We start from the raw sequence: 17,073 nt of genomic DNA on the forward strand, positions 1-17,073 counted from the left end.
GTATGCTGTCCGCATCCGTATTTCCATTCACCGTGGCCCTGCAAAAAAAAAAAATTATAGAGCATGTCCTATACTTGTCTGCAATCGTGGACAAGAATAGGCATTTCTATCACAGGGCCATCCATGGGCGGTCTGCAAAATGGCCGGTATTCGCAAAACACTTTCTGCCGTCTTAGTGAGCTCTTATGGTAATGCCAGAGACTGGTACTCACCATTTGCACTGTCATGGCCATACATTAATTACCTGTCTCTCTGAAGCATTGCATTATATTAGTAAGTAGCTGCAATAAGGTTTTTTTTCTATGCTGCTATACATATTGCAATGTGAAAGTGCATGGACAAACAGGTAACTTGTATTATATGAATTAGAAGACATCATTTTTTTTATTTCAAATTCATCCATGTGGCTAGACTGAAAGGTCTGGTTTTGGACAAGCCACCATTGTCTCAGGAAGAAAACCCTTTCCATGTACACAATCAGGGCATATAAATGGCTTAGAGGTGGGTCCTCTACTTTGGACAACACTATCCATGAGCCAGAATGGAGATCTGGTCTATAATACCTGGCATTGCTCTGACAGACAATGCCTATCCATGCTAAAGGAGTTATGTCCCATCAGATATGGCTACCCATGGTGATTACAGATTTGGCTAGGAAATCTGGCTTTCATTTAGGAAGAGGTGGTCATCAAAAAGCAACCTTTTTTAAGCAGTGCATTGTTGGCACAAGAGTTGTACAGACATGGAGCTCCATGACTGCAAGTTCCAGGGTGGGAATGAGTTAAAAGGGATGCTGATGGGAGGCTAAAGTTGTGATTGGGTGGCCTCACCCCAGTGAAATTTATCACCCTTTTACAGTGAGCTGGGTTTCTTAGGCTTAAAATATTTTTTCAATTGGTCTTTATTAAAAATATTCAGCTGCTTTGTCATAAGAGGTTAACTTCTGCCTTAGCTGTGAGAATCGTACTTTCACTTTCACTTTGTGACATCTAATAACTCTAAATTATTAATATCTCAAACACTTATTTGGGCCAGATTATTATCAGTAAGGTAAGAAATGACCTATAAAAAATTGTTATGAGGTCAGAGATCAGAGATAAGTTGAGTTGTCTGATGGAACACAGTAAAAATACAGAGCATGCCACTAGAGAATTTCAAAGCTGTACAGAGAAAAAGGCTCAACATTTTTAATAAAGACCAACTGAAAAAAATGATTGCAGCTCAAATAGACTCCAATGCAATAATAAAAAAATGACCCCCATAGCTTTTAAGGGCCAGCAATAAGTTCACAGTCCCTGCTGTCTCCATGCCCACCCCTCCTAACAAAGGAGTGTCCAGTTTTCAATAGATATGCAAAAGAACTATAGTCATCTCACCACTCCTGAAACAAGTAATCCAGATTCTGTGCACGGGTAGTAGGGGAGGCAGTCAAATGAAATTGTAACAGAACAAAAGTCCAGCACTACACCTACAACTCTATAATATTGCTACAGGAGTCGGTGTGGAACACTGTCTCAAGCAACAGATTTGGCTTTGGGCTACTGAGCAGTCCCATGGTTTTCACTCTTTTATCTGTGTACAGAGATCAGTACTTCACTGCAGAGGGACTGTAATGCCACTACCTCCTTGAGTAGGCTCTGTATGAATGACAGCTGGCTCATGGGAGTAAGAGACACCATTGCGAAGTGACATAAAGAACTCCCAGAAACTCACCGTCTACTAAGCACTGCAGAGGGAGTACACAATGGCCCCTTATCTGGAGAGGCTACACCACCACAAAGACAGCCAGACAGTGCCCACAGCCTGGAGATAGAGACAGGGCGGCACAGACAGACATGGAAGCCCTGGGAGGAGAGACTGTGTAGACATTGTGACCAGGGGGCCCTGGAGGATGAGACCCACTCTTCCTGCTACACAGCAGCAAATACGCACCTGTGAGAACTGCCCACTTCCAGAGACTCTCCGCCCACATCCCGGATTTCACCTCCACAGATGAGGAGAGGAAACTCTACATCCTACTGGAGGAAGAGGAAACAACCGTGCAAATAGCCGCACAATATGTCACTACCTGCCACCAACAGAGAGGAACATAATACCCCATGGACTATATACCCCTTATACTGCCCCCTATACCCCCCTCCCCTATGGACTATATATCCAAGCCCCCCATACTGTCCCTTATATCCTCCACTCCCTTATGGACTGTAATACGCTAACTCCCTATACCCTTCCCTTATTCCCACAAACAAATCCCCCCCCCCTCTTGTTAATGCTTTGTTTTGCTTTGGCAATGCTAAATGTATTTGGTCCTGCCAATAAAGCTTTTGGATTTGGATTTGGATTTGGACACCAGTGCAGAACACCGAGGTGTCAGGTAAAGTCATAGGCAGGTGCAGGCCAAGGCCAGAGCAGGTGGAGTATGTACTATAAGGTAAATTGTCTGAAGTCAGGGCAGGCAGAGGGTAAATACAGAGATCAGGCAAAGGTCAGGTCAAGCAGCAGAGGGTAAGAATCCAGTAAACAGGCAGAAAGTTGGTACATGGGCAGCCAACACAATATATAACTTAGTATATAACAATTGGAGATGCCCGCGCTGCAACAATCAAGGAGAAGGGAAATATATAGCACTGTGTAATTCTATTTAGAATTCGGCGCTGCCGGTCTAGAAAGGGTTAATTGCCCAAACCCTCGATGAAAATATATAGATATAGAAGAGATAGAATACTAGACCCGCGCTGACTACTTAGTGCTAAATGGTAATAGGTCACGTAGCATTAACACGGGGCTGTTCGGTTATTGTTTGCCAATGTTGCCAAAATATACTAATTTTTTATCAGTGTTTGTTGATATATTACTTTCTGGCAAATTTATTCTGTCAAAAATGCAGGATGGCTACTTGCCTATGTTGCGGTCGTGTGCAGGGTTCTTGTAAATGGTCCCGGTGATTCAGTTGAAGTTATGAGATCTTCAGTTTTCTCTGCAAGCACGCGCGGTCCCTGCCAGTGACACGTGCGTGCGCTGGTAATCCTTGGGAGCGAGAGTGACGTCACACTGGGGACGGATGCCTCCTTAGACCACAATACCGCCGACGCGTTTCGGAATTAGCAAATTCCTTCCTCAGGGATATATAACTTTGCAGGATAATAGCACGCTAGCCAACATATTGCTCTTGCACCTTTCCACAGGAGAAGGTGCCTTAAATACCCTAGGGTTGCCAGCCATTGACTGGTGGAGGTTAGAGTGCACATGCTGGGGGGAGCACACACCTGAAGCCTAAGGGCAGATGAGTAGAGGTCTTGCCAGCAAACAGTCTGCAGCCCAAGTGGAGGGACAGAGGCAGTCCTGAGGCCAGATCCATGAGGAAGAATGAGATAGTGAGAGATGGGTCTAGACCTCCAGGAGAGGTAAGCAGAACAGCAAAGGTCACCGGCTGCTGTTGTAGCAAAAATCTTTAAGTAAATTAGGTCCAGAAATAAAATACATAGTGCAACACAGATGACCTAGGCATCAGGTCTAAACAGATTAGTATCATAGAAACCCGTAGTACTGACTTAGAGATCTCATCACCAAACAACCGCATAACTGAGGGAGAGATCACATCACCATTATTTTTCCATTCTTCTGATAGGTCAGAACAGAAAAAAATATAAAAAAAACTGCTGTGCATCAGGCAAGAAGTACTTTTCCATAAAAAAAATTGTTCTCTGATGGAAATGGCTCATATGGATGTCAAATGCGCATAACTGATGCACAGGATCGGTCTTTTTTTTTACAGGATCCTGTGATATGAACTCCCCATCCGTATGTCTGTTCCATAGCACCCGTAAAAAAAATAGAACATGTCCTATTCTTTTCCGTTTTAAGGACAAGGATAGGATTGTTCTTCTATGGAGGCCAGGACGTTCCGTTCCACAAATTGTGGAAGCACATGGCTGGTATCCGTATTTTTGCTGACCGCAAAAAAGGGTATGGTCGTGTGCATGAGCCCTAACCTGCATAGTTCCTAACTGGCTGTTACATACCGTAGTTACATAGTTAATACAGTTGAAAAAAGACATATGTCCATCAAGTTCAACCAAGGGATAGGTGGGGATGCGAATCCCAAAATAATTAATGGTGATGGATCATGTGACAGACCATGTGATGAGCGTAGTGACGTCATCAAAGGTCCTATTCCTCACAAAAGAAGACAGAAGAGATGCCGGCTGCGCGAACAAGTGTATTAAGGTAAGTTCATTTTATTTTTTATTTTTTTTTAACCCCTCCAGCCCTATTGTACTATGCATTCTGTATTCAGAATGCTATTATTTTCCCTTATAACCATGTTATAAGGGAAAATAATACAATCTACACAACCTTGAACCCAAACCTGAACTTCTCTGAAGAAGTTCGGGTCTGGGTACCACATTCAGTTTTTTATCACGTGCGTGGAAAACTCATTGCAGCCGCGCAATAAAAACTGAAAAACGGAACGCAATCGCAGTCAAAACTGACTGCAATTGCGTACCTACTCGTGTACCTACTTCGCAATGCACCGGGACGCATCCGAACCTAATCCGGGCACGCTCGTCTGCAAGGGGCTTTAGGCCCCTTTCACACGAGCATGGCGGATTAGGTCCGGATGCGTTCAGGGTGCGTTCAGTGAAACTCGCACTGTTTTGCAAGCAAGTTCAGTTAGGCCTCTTTCAGACAGGCGTTGCGGGAAAAGGTGCGGGTGCGTTACGGGAACACCGGCAATTTTTCCGCACGAGTGCAAAACATTGTAATGCGTTTTGCACTCGCGTGAGAAAAATCGCGCATGTTTGGTACCCAAACCCGAACTTCTTCACAGAAGTTCGGGCTTGGGATCGGTGTTCTGTAGATTGTATTATTTTACCTTATAACATGGTTATAAGGGAAAATAATAGCATTCTGAATACAGAATGCATAGTAAAATAGCGCTGGAGGGGTTAAAAAAAAATTAAAAAAAAATTAACTCACCTTAATCCACTTGCTGGCGCTGCCGGCATCTCGTCTGTCTGCTTCTTTGCTGAACAGGACCTGTGGTGAGCATTCATTCCAGGACCTGTGGTGACGTCACTCTGGTCATCACATGATCCATCACATGATCATTTACCATGGTGATGGGTCATCTGATGGATCCTGTGATGACCGGAGTGACATCCCCACAGGTCCTGGAATGAATGCTCACCACAGGTCCTGTTCAGCAAAGAAGCAGACAGACGAGATGCCGGCAGCGCCAGCAAGTGGATTAAGGTGAGTTAAATTTAAAAAAAAAAAAATTTAACCCCTCCAGCGCTATTGTACTATGCATTCTGTATTCAGAATGCTATTATTTTGCCTTATAACCATGTTATAAGGGAAAATAATAATGATCGGGTCTCCATCCCGATCGTCTCCTAGCAACCGTGCGTGAAAATCGCACCGCATCCGCACTTGCTTGCGGATGCTTGCGATTTTCACGCAACCCCATTCACTTCTATGGGGCCTGCGTTGCGTGAAAAATGCAGAATATAGAGCATGCTGCAATTTTCACGCAACGCACAAGTGATGCGTGAAAATCACCGCTCATGTGAACAGCCCCATAGAAATGAATGGGTCGGTATTTAGTGCGGGTGCAATGCGTTCAACTCACGCATCGCATCCGCGCGGAATACTCACCCGTGTGAAAGGGGCCTTAGTTTTGTCTGCGATTGCGTCCAGTTGTTCCGTTTTTTAAGCGGCGGGTGCAATGCGTTTTTCACGCTAGTGATAAAAAACTGAATGTTTACAAACAACATCTCCTAGCAACCATCAGTGAAAAACGCATTGCATCTGCACTTGCTAGCGGATGCAATGCGTTTTTCACGCAGCCCTATTCACTTCTATGGGGCCAGGGCTGCGTGAAAAACGCAGAATATAGAACATGCTGCGATTTTCACGCAACACAGAACTGATGCGTGAAAAACAACGCTCATTGACACAGACCCATTGAAATGAATGGGTCAGGATTCAGTGCGGGTGCTATGCGTTCATGTCATGCATTGTACCCGCGCGGAAAACTCGCTCATGTGAAAGGGGCCTTAGCAATCATCAGTAAAAAACGCATCGCATCCGCACTTGCTTCCAGATACAATGCGTTTTTCACTCAAGCCCAATTCACTTGTATAGGACCAGAGCTGCGTGAAAAACACAGAATATAGAACTTGCTGCGTTTTTCACGCAGCGCAGAAGCTTGTGTGAACAGGGCCTTATCCATTCACCATCTGTACAATTAAATTGACCTTGTTTGCATGTTAGGCACATTCCCTACCATCTGTCCGCATCCACTGGGCTTTTTAAGGCGGTATTCACTGAAGAAAACAAATACCGCAGTGCGTAGTGCGCCGAACTCCTGCCTAAGAGAAGAACTTCTAATGGGTTCAGATGCTCACGCTCTACAGCCAAATGTTCTTGTAAATTATTCTTTATTTTTGGCAACCATAGCAGGTTATTTGGGAGCAGGTTTGAAAAGCTTAAGTCTGATTATAATCATCAACCACTTATCTTAATATAAAACATAGTGGGGGACATTTCTCAAACTGGTGTAAAGTAGAACTGGCTGGCCCATAGCAACCAATCAGATTCCACCTTTCATTTTCAGAGCTGCTTTGTGAAATGAAAGGTGGAATCTGATTGGTTGCCATGGGCAGCTAAGCAAACAAGATGACCATTATGAGTCTTGGGCCAATTTTATGATTATATACATTTTAGACCCCAAAAAAAAAATCCAACTTTTTTTATGCTTCATTTTGGCACCATTGCAGTAGTCAGAGAATTAGGCTCTTTCATCAGTGACATTTCGAATTGGGTCTCATATAGATTTCTATACTTTCCTATTGCACGTGGCCAGATTAGACTTCACAATGTACGGTGTCTACTGTATTGTGGTCATTAATAAGAAGCGATCTCCCGTCAAAGACTCTATAGAAAATAGGAAAATGAAATGGCTTATGAAAGATGATAAAAAAGAATTACCCAGTTTTTAAAATATAGTTGGATGTGGGAGAGAAGAGGATTTAGGGACAGAGACACAACGGAGATCTGCAGTGCCCTATAGAGTCTATTGATGCATATGGCGGCGGTAACTGCTCGTCTGGTTATGCTGGATACGTAATTACAGGCACATTATATTATGAACGAGGAGAGGCAATCAGATGGGTAGCACTCCGCATTAACAAGCAAAGAGGAAGCAACTTACGGCACTTAGTCGCTGCCATATAAATCCCTGTATGGAGGTATGCGTCACTGCTTCCCGCGATATCATGACAGACTCAGGCTACTTTCACACTTGCGGCAGAGTGATCCGGCAAAACGTATACCAACTGATGGCATTTGTAAGACTGATCAGGATCCTGATCAGTCAGAAAAATGCATTGAAATGCCGGATCCGTCTTTCCGGTGTCATCTGGAAAAACGGATCCGGCATTTATTTTTTTCACCTTTTTTTTCGGGCTGCGCAGAGGCGGCATTCCGGTGTTTTGAATACACTAATACATTCCTATGGAAAAAAAATGACGAATCCCGCATTCAGGCAAGTCCTCCGTTTTTTTGGCCGGAGATAAAACCGTAGCATGCTGCAGTATTATCTCCGTCCTGAACAGTCAAAAAGACTGAACGGAAGACATCCTGATGCATCCTGAACGGATTGTTCTCCATTCAGAATGCATGGGCATAAAACTGATCAGTTCTTTTCCGGTATAGAGCCCCTAGGACGGAACTCTATGCCGGAAAAGAAAAACGCTAGTGTGAAAGTACCCTTAGCCCATATCCTGTACAAACTTGTACTCTGGTGAAGAGATCAAAACATTTAAAATTCAGGAATTGTGATAAAATAAGTTAAAAGGGTGCACTCGCCCACATCATCTCATATTTTTTAAATATTTTATTTCACTTTTTTTTTACTTCTTTTTTAGTTTTACAAGTGGACTGGAGCCCCAGAATATTTGATCACTTCTAGAACACTCCACAATACTCCTACACTGCAGTATCTTGTCCATGTCAGTAGTATATGGAGCAACTTGGATGCTGCGGTTGTCTTTTTCAATGGCATCTAAGGGGTTAACCGGGCAGTATGTGAGTTATCGCTGACCCTGGAAATAGCATTACGAGCAGATGATGAAAATGTGCGCCACGTTACGGGAACTAACACCCAACCATGATGTAAATTTGCAGCATAGGTCGGGAAAAGAGAACTCGTTAGCTCTCCAGACATGGCCTCTTTAATTATTTACTTTTTTCTCCATTATTACCAATTCTGGAGCAACTTTTCTTAGGCCCCTTTCACACGAGCGTGACGGATTAGGTCCGGATGCGTTCAGGGTGCGTTCAGTGAAACTCGCACTATTTTGCAAGTAAGTTCAGTCAGTTTTGTCTGCAATTGCGTTCAGTTGTTCAGTTTTTTCCGCGCGGGTGCAATGCGTTTTGATGCGTTTTTCACGCGCGTGATAAAAAACTGAAGGTTTACAAACAACATCTCTTAGCAACCATTAGTGAAAAAACGCATGCGGATGTGAAACTTGCTTGCGGATGCAATGCGTTTTTCACGCAGCCTCATTCACTTCTGTGGGGCCAGGGCTGCGTGAAAAACGCAGAATATAGAACATGCTGCGATTTTCACGCAATGCAGAACTGATGCGTGAAAAACAACGCTCATGTACACAGACCCATTGAAATGAATGGGTCAAGATTCAGTGCGGGTGCTATGCGTTCACGTCACGCATTGCACCCACGCGGAAAACTCGCTCGTGTGAAAGCGTCCTTGGGCTGGGCCACCGCCGTTTTATACCAGCCCGGTCTATGCCCTGCACGATTCTTCTGTGTAGCGGTGAGCGGGGGTTTGGCTCTCACATGAGAGCCAGGCTTCTGCTCTAACAGCCCGGGTGGCAGAAGAGCCAGTCTGAACCGTTTAACATGGTTATAAGGGAAAATAATAGCATTCTTTAATACAAAATGCTTAGGACAAGGTCAATTGAGGGTTAAAAAATAAATTAACTCACCTGCTCCAATTGATCGCGTAGCTGCCGGTCTCCTGTTCTTTCTTCAGGACCTGTCAAAGGACCTGTGGTGACGTCCCTGAGCTCATCACATGGTCCAATCACATGGTCCATCACCACGGTGATGGACCATGTGATGTGACGTCACCACAGGTCCTTTAGCCGGCAGCTCATGATTAAAGAAGTAAGAAGAGATCCGCAACTATGCGATCAAGAGGAGGAGGTGAGTTAATTTTTTAAATTGTTTAACCCTCAATTGACCTTCTACTAAGCATTCTGTATTAAAGAAGGGAAAATAATACAGTGAATAGACTGTCATCTTAGCAACCATGCGTGAAAATCACACCGCATCCACACTTGATTGCGGATGCTTGTGATTTTCACGCAGCCCCATTCACTTCTATGGGGCCTGCGTTGCGTGATAAACGCACAATATAGAACATGCTGCGATTTTCACGCAACGCACAAGTGATGCGTGAAAATCACCGCTCATGTGCACAGCCCCATAGAAGTAAATGGGTCCGGGTTCAGTGCAGGTGCAATGCGTTCACCTCAGGCATCGCACCCGCGCGGAAATCTCACCCGTGTGAACTCAGCCTTACGCATTGCACCCGCATGGAAAACTCGCTGGAAAGGGGGCCCTATTGTTTTTTAAAATGTGACAATGAAAAATGAATAAAAAGAAAAGAAAATGATTTGGTTACTAAGGCCCAAAACAGGCTCCTCACATCTTACCGGTTAAGAAATCTTGAGCCATTGTGAAGATCCTGTAAGTTCTAACCGAATGATATAAAATCTGCTTCCTAAGTATCTGTACAATAAGTGAATGCGCGACATGCGGTAGCTGCATGAAGCGAAGCATCTGTATGCCGCAGCGCTCTCTACATCCCTCGTCTGTATGCATCCTCCACCGCTCTTAACATGCCATCTATATTCAGCTTGTGCTGCAGACGTGGCTCATTACACACAGGCAACCACGGGAGATGGGCCCTCAGCTCCTGCCTGCTTTATGGCTTACTGGAAGCGATCCTTCCTGCACTATGAGAGCTGCTTATAACCAGATTATTTTTGATGTTTCTTTTACACTTTCAGCGTTTTCCTTTATTCCTTCCAATTTTCTAGTCCTTTTTTGCTAAGCCCTTCCACATACTCTCCTTATCGCTCTTCCCAGTGGATCTGAATGAACCTGAAACCCTTTGCTACAAATGTAATATTTCGGTGATGTTCACACTGCAGGTTTTTCCATCCACAGTGACCCCTCTGACTTCCACACGCCATGGATCAGCATGTACAGTAGATTTAGCTCATTCAATAGCTCTCAATCCACGCGTGGCCACCCCTTGTGGTTTGAGTGCAGATTCTGCATCTTCATTTTTGTTTTGTTTTTAACTGAGGAATGTGTTAAAATCTGTCTCAAAACTGCATTGTGAACGGACCCCTATAGTCGAGTGCTGCTAAAGCTGTCCAGACGGCAGTGTGAGATCAATGGATCCCTTGACTTAGGGCTCATGCACGTAAACTTATTTTCTTTCCGTGTCCATTCTGTTTTGTTTTTTTGCGGACCATATGCAAAACTATTCATCTCAATGGGTCCGCAAAAAAACGGAAGTTATTCCGTGTGCATTCCGTTTCCGTATGTCCGTATTTCCGTTCCGCAAAAAAACAGAACATGTCCTATTATTGTCCACATTACGGACAAGGATAGTACTGTTCTATTAGGGGCCAGCTGTTCCGTTCCGCAAAATATGGAATGCACACGGACGTCATCTGTATTTTTTGCGGATCCGTTTTTTTCGGATCGCAAAATACATACGGTTGTGTGCATGAGCCCTTAGGCCTCTTTCACACGCCTGGGTCTGTGATGACATTCGTGACGAGATCCATGAAGAAACCGTTTTTGGTCCGTGTGTCCTTTTTTTGCCCCCCATGTGTCCACATTGCATGGACACTGCTCTGCTGAAAATTAATTTCCAGAGCATATCCTATCAGTGGTCCATGAAAAGTCACTGACACTACACTGATATCATCCATGTTGTGTCAGTGGTTTTTCATGGACCTATAGACTTCAATAGGCGTGTTTGGTCTACACCTCATGATCCGTGAAAAATCACTGATGTGTGAACAAACACATTAAAATCAATGGGTACGTGTGCTGACCATGGACAGCACACATCCGCAATTCACTGATGTGTGAATAAGGTCTTAGGCCTCATGCACACGGCCGTTCCGTTTTTTGCGATCCGCAAACCGCGGATCCGCAAAAAACGGAAGCCGCCCATGTGCGGAACAGGCAGCCCATTGTAGACATGCCTATTCATGGACAAGAATTGGACATGCTATATTTTTTTTGCGGGGCCTTGGAATGGAACAACGGATGCGGACAGCACATGGAGTGCTGTCCGCATCTTTTGCGGCCCTATTGAAGTGAATAGGTCCGCACATGAGCTGCAAAAACTGCGGCTCAGATGTGGACCCGAAAAACAGTCGTGAGCATGAAGCCTTAGGCTAGATTCACATCTCCGGTAAGCGTCTCAGGCAGGCTGTTCCAGCAGAGAACAGCCTGCCAGCGCTCACCAGATTCGGCATTGCTGGAATCAACAAAACACTGCTAGATCCCTATTGACTATAATGGGATCCGGTGGAAATCCGCTCGCTTTCCGGCATACGTAAATGTTGGGTTTCAGCTGGACAAAAAACACTGAATGCATTTATGCCAGATCAGGCGGCCAGAACATCTCTGACAAGGTGTGAATAATATGAATATGGGACCAAGCAGAAACTCTGGTCAGATACAGTGGTCCAACAGGAAGGATGGTTCCCATGTTTTTTTTAGGTAAGGCTCCATGCAGCTATATCAACCAAAAAGATGTTATGCCCACCAAAATGCAAGAAGGCAAAATAAAATAAAAAAATATATATAGTTTGTCTCCTCAAGGCCAAAGTTAACTGGTCCTCAAGTCTTGAGGTCAGCGTTGGAAGTAACGCCTCCATCTATTGTGTAGTGGACGGCACTAACGCCGCCTCCATTCACATCTATGAGAGCAGCGCTGCAATAATCAGCTCCAAACGCTATGGCTGGTCGATGGGGTGCAGGGTGTTGGACCCTCACTGATCAAATATCTCTGTTCCCTCTCATATCCAAAATTCTCCCAAATCGAATCTCAAAAATTCTGATATTAACTCATTTTGGTTGACATTTGACTCTAAAGAATCGCTTAGTATATATACAGTATATATATAAATGGACATCTAATGGACACGGAAATGTGAATGAGGCCTTACGGCTGGAGTAAACATGACCTGCCTGCATGTTAATGATGACGGGTTCTCTTTAACATCTGATACAGATGACAAACGCATCTAGAAGCCACGTAAGCAGACACCAGTATTATACGGCACATGATGGGGGTCATATTGGCGATATGGCATTGCGTTCCAGGAGCTTTAGGCTAGGGGGCAACATATGTCAAGCAACAGAAAAGCCCTGTGACATTTCTTACAATGCTAGTCAATGGTGTCGCAATTCGACAATCTACATGCAGCGACAGTGGCTGGCCCAAAAAATCCATACTTGCTGTATTTTATGTCGCCGGTCATGCACGACATTCACTCTATTGACTTCTATATAAGACACACGTGACATGCGACTCGCCTGCGACTTGCCTAGCGGCGCGACAGCAAAGCAAGTTGCAGACACCGCACATATTTGCGTCTCACGTGTTTTCCTGTCGCACGACCCGCGTCACTGTGTAGCCTTAAGTTGCGTTTCGCACTGTGTTCCTCGCACGCACATCCAATAGGACCCTGGTCACCTTGCTTTTTCGCGGACTCTCAGGCGGGCTAGCCGTCCTAGCAGCAGGTTTTCTCATCACTTCTGATAACATATAACACACAGAAAGACGTCAGACGCTCTGTCGCCGGGATTGTGGGCACTGACAGCACACTGTCGGAGTACTTAGCAGTCGTCCCAGCCACCTGGTAGTTACAATGGATTCTTGAATACGGCAATTTCTTTTGTTGTGCCGGATTCAATTTAGTTTTCGCAATTTCATCTATTCAGCCTAGGATGGATTTGTTTGATGTCTGATTCCTGATAACATTTAGAGAAGGAAAAATGTTAGCGCTGAAGGGAGGAATCCAAGCTGCATTCAGCCTCCAAATAAGAGTTATAAATAAAATGTCAAGTGCCTAAACTAGTGCCAGGCGGACCATGGCGCTGGACGGGTGGGTCACGGAGATATCAGCCCTGCAGGCTGAGGGGCTCTACAACATCCCTTTATTACACTCGTCTAATTATTTTTTGCCCTGTGGCCATTTTTACAGAAATGCCTGGTAATATCTGATATGGGGGCTTTTTTTGCTAACTTGCCAGAAATCATTTTCATTAACGATTGCTATCGTCAGTCCAATACCTGACTCAATGTAATGCAGGAAGTACTGAAGTATTCCCCCTAAAGGGCATCTGTCAGCAGATTTGTACCTATGAAACTGGCTGACCTGTTACATGTGCGCTCGGCAGCTGAAGACATTTAATTTGGTCCCATGTTCCTATGTGCTCGCATTGCTGAGAAAAATAAAGCTTTAATTTATGCAAATGATCCTCTTGGTGCAATGGGGGCTTTGTCGTTACACCTAGAGGCTCTGCTCTCTCTGCAACTGCTGCACCTTCTGCACTTTGATTGACAGGGCCAGGCGTGATGATGTTTTCACTTCCTGATCATGTCAATCGCAGTGGAGAGGGAGCGTCAGTTGCAGAGAGAGCAGATCCTCTAGGTGTAATGGCAACGCCCCCATTGCTCCTAGAGGCTCATTTGTGTCACAGTGAACTGCCATTTTCCTACGATTTTGTATTTACACTGAAAAAAATATATAAAGGTAACACTTTTGGTTTTGCTCCCATTTAGCATGAGCTGAACTCAAAGATCTGAAACATTTTCTACATACACAAAAGACCCATTACTCTCAAATATTGTTCACAAATCTGTCTAAATCTGTGTTAGTGAGCACTTCTTCTTTGTTGAGATAGTCCATCCACCTCACAGGTGTGGCATATTGAGGTGCTGATTAGACAGCATGAATATTGCACAGGTGTGCCTTAGACTGCCCAAAATAAAAGGCCACTCTGAAATGTACAGTTTGATCACACAGCACAATGCCACAGATGTCGCAACATCTGAGGGAGTGTGCAATTGGCATGCTGACTGCAGGAATGTCTCCCAGAGCTGTTGCCCGTGCAATGAATGTTCATTTCTCTACCATAGGCCGTCTCCAAAGGCATTTCAGAGAATTTGGCAGTACATGCAGTTCGTCATTGTAACCGACTTGAGTGGGCAAATGCTCACATTCGATGGCGTCTGGCACGTTGGAGAGGCGTTCTGTTCATGGATGAGTCCTGGTTTTCACTGTTCAGGTAGATGGCATACAGCGTGTATCGCGTTGTATGGGTGAGTGGTTTGCTGACGCCAACGTTGTGGATCGAGTGGCCCATGGTGGCGGGGGGTTATGGTATGGGCAGGTGTATATTATGGACAATGAACACTGGTGCATTTTATTGATGCCATTTTGAATGCACAGAGATACCGTGACGAGATCCTGAGGCCCATTGTTGTGCCATTCATCCACGACCATCACCTCATGTTGCAGCATGATAATGCACGGCCCCATATTGCAAGGATCTGTACACAGTTCCTGGAAGCTGAACCCCCCCCCAGGCAAAACTGTGCACATTTCAGAGTGGACTTTTATTGTGGGCAGTCTAAGGCACACCTGTGCAATATTCATGCTGTCTAATCAGCACCTTGATATGCCACACCTGTGAGGTGGGATGGATTATCTCGGCAAAGGAGAAGTGCTCACTAACACAGATTTAGACAGATTTGTGAACAATATTTGAGAGTAATGGGTCTTTTGTGTATGTAGAAAATGTTTCAGATCTTTGAGTTCAGCTCATGCAAAATGGGAGCAAAACCAAAAGTGTTGCGGTTATATTTTTGTTCAGTGTATCTGGTCACCACATCTCCCTGATACCAGAGATAAGGTATGCTGATGACTTCTGTGACTCTCAGGAAATGTTAAGATTTGAGATATCTACACTTTACAGGGGTCTCAGTGCTAGGCCATGCTTCAAAGCATTTATCACTGCAGGGGGTAGTAGTTAGATGTTGGGGGTAGTGAACCACGGCCCCTGCTAGTGATATTACAGACAGGGGAGGGGGATGTTTTTCTGGATAAGTCTAAGACTGGGGGTAGTAGTCATTGTTGGGAGATATGAGAACAAGCTGAGGCATTCTCTCCTCCTGGATTTGCTTCAATATGGGAACTTGGAATATCTGTAACTTTACCTGCATCTTCATGTGTGACCTCCAATAAACTGCTCTCTGGTGACAACTCCTACTGCTCAGTGCCTATCTTCGTCAGTCACAAGCCATTTTCTTGACAATTTTCATATAATAGAACATCATTTTTCTCAGCAATGCAGGCACATATGACCATTAGTGATGAACAGCAGGGGCAATATTCGAATAAGCGATATTTCGCAACTATTTTGTAGAATATTTGTCAAATATTCGCAAATTCGAGATTATATTCTTAAATGCGAAAATCGTCAATGTATTATTCGCGTAATGCGCGAAATACCGGCATGGGTCACTTTTGCTACATTTTCCAAGCTGGTATAAGTTTCCTGAGACTGGAGAAAATGGTTGACACGGCAGAACATTACAATACTTTATATGCAGATAGAGTGCTCCAGTATATTTGAGCTTGCGAAGTTTCGGCAATTAATGATGCGCATATTTTTTTGCAATACGTGCAACTTGTGACATCACAGCACTATGTCTGTAGCCTGTATGTATGGACAGCAGAACCTATTACACTTGCACATACAAAAGACGAAGGACGGCACTCACCAATGCTTGCAGAAAAGTTTCCTTTATTCCTGGTAGAGAGCGGACAACATACACACGTGCACCAGCTGAGTTAGGCGACGGCCGTTTCGCACCTCAGTGCTTCGTCTGGCCCATAATCAGGTAAAACAATTCACCTGCTTTTAAAAGACCCAGGCTGTGACGTGATTCTCTCTGCGCCGCACCAGAACCTATCACACTGCCTAACACCGTGCACTGGAACTTATCAGCTACACTATAGATCAATCTAACCTACTGTGTAAAAAAACAAACAAAAAAAAACTGAATATATAGCACTACATTCAAAATATTCGCAAATTCTCAAAGAGCCGATATTCGTGATAAAAATTTGCTTTTCGAATATTCGCGCTCACTTCAGCTGCCAAGCGCACATGTAACAGGTCAGCCAGTATCATAGGTACAAATCCGCTGACAGATGCCCTTTAAGAGGTGTTTTCAGCCAAATTCCCCCGCCTTCCAGAAATAGCCCTACTTTCCCTCTTGCCATCCAACCTCTCCAATTTAGAGAAAAGCTTGATAAGAATATTACTAGCATCAGGTAAACTACTTATTGCTGCTAATTGAAAGTCGTGGAAAGTACCCTCTAGATCTCAATCGACTGCCAACGTTAATGACATAGCCAGGCTGGAGGAACTCTCTCATTGGGAACTCAGGAATCACCATAAGTATGACAAGATTTAGGAGCCATGGAAGACAAAGGCTTTGCTTGGTACCCTTTAACTAATGATGGTCACCCCGCTGTAATGGATCGAATGCTCTCCCTGCCTTTCCTGCAATAGATGAAGAAATAGAGTGATGGATATCGCCGGTGAGGAGTCTCTGAGTCTTAAATCCCAGGTTGCTGATATTGGCCGCACCGGTCTAATCAGTGTCTGAACTTCTCAAATATTTAGGTTGTCTAGAGGAATACTTGTTAAAACCTACCCCTCTTCTCCCTCCACATCCCTTTCCTACCTTCCTCCTTCCCTCCCTATGTTTCCCCTTCCTTTCCCTCCTACCCCTTCCTTCATAACCCTCCAAATCAACCCCTTCACCCTCTGAATACTAGCTGTCTTTGATTGTGGACTTGATAACCTGAGGATACCCTCAAATCCGCTGAAATTGCATGACTATTCTCACTCACTATGCTGTTT

At 44.5% G+C, this 17,073-nt stretch overlaps 1 protein-coding gene across 1 annotated transcript in view; it reads left to right on the forward strand.

Annotated features, from left to right (window-relative positions):
- DPP6 (dipeptidyl peptidase like 6) overlaps nucleotides 1-17,073 on the forward strand; it is a 1,686,142-nt gene that overhangs the window by 267,880 nt on the left and 1,401,189 nt on the right. The gene's annotated exons all lie outside the window — the stretch shown is intronic.

The sequence above is a fragment of the Bufo bufo genome, chromosome 5 (assembly GCF_905171765.1).
Source record: "Bufo bufo chromosome 5, aBufBuf1.1, whole genome shotgun sequence".
NCBI classification, from domain to species: domain Eukaryota; kingdom Metazoa; phylum Chordata; class Amphibia; order Anura; family Bufonidae; genus Bufo; species Bufo bufo.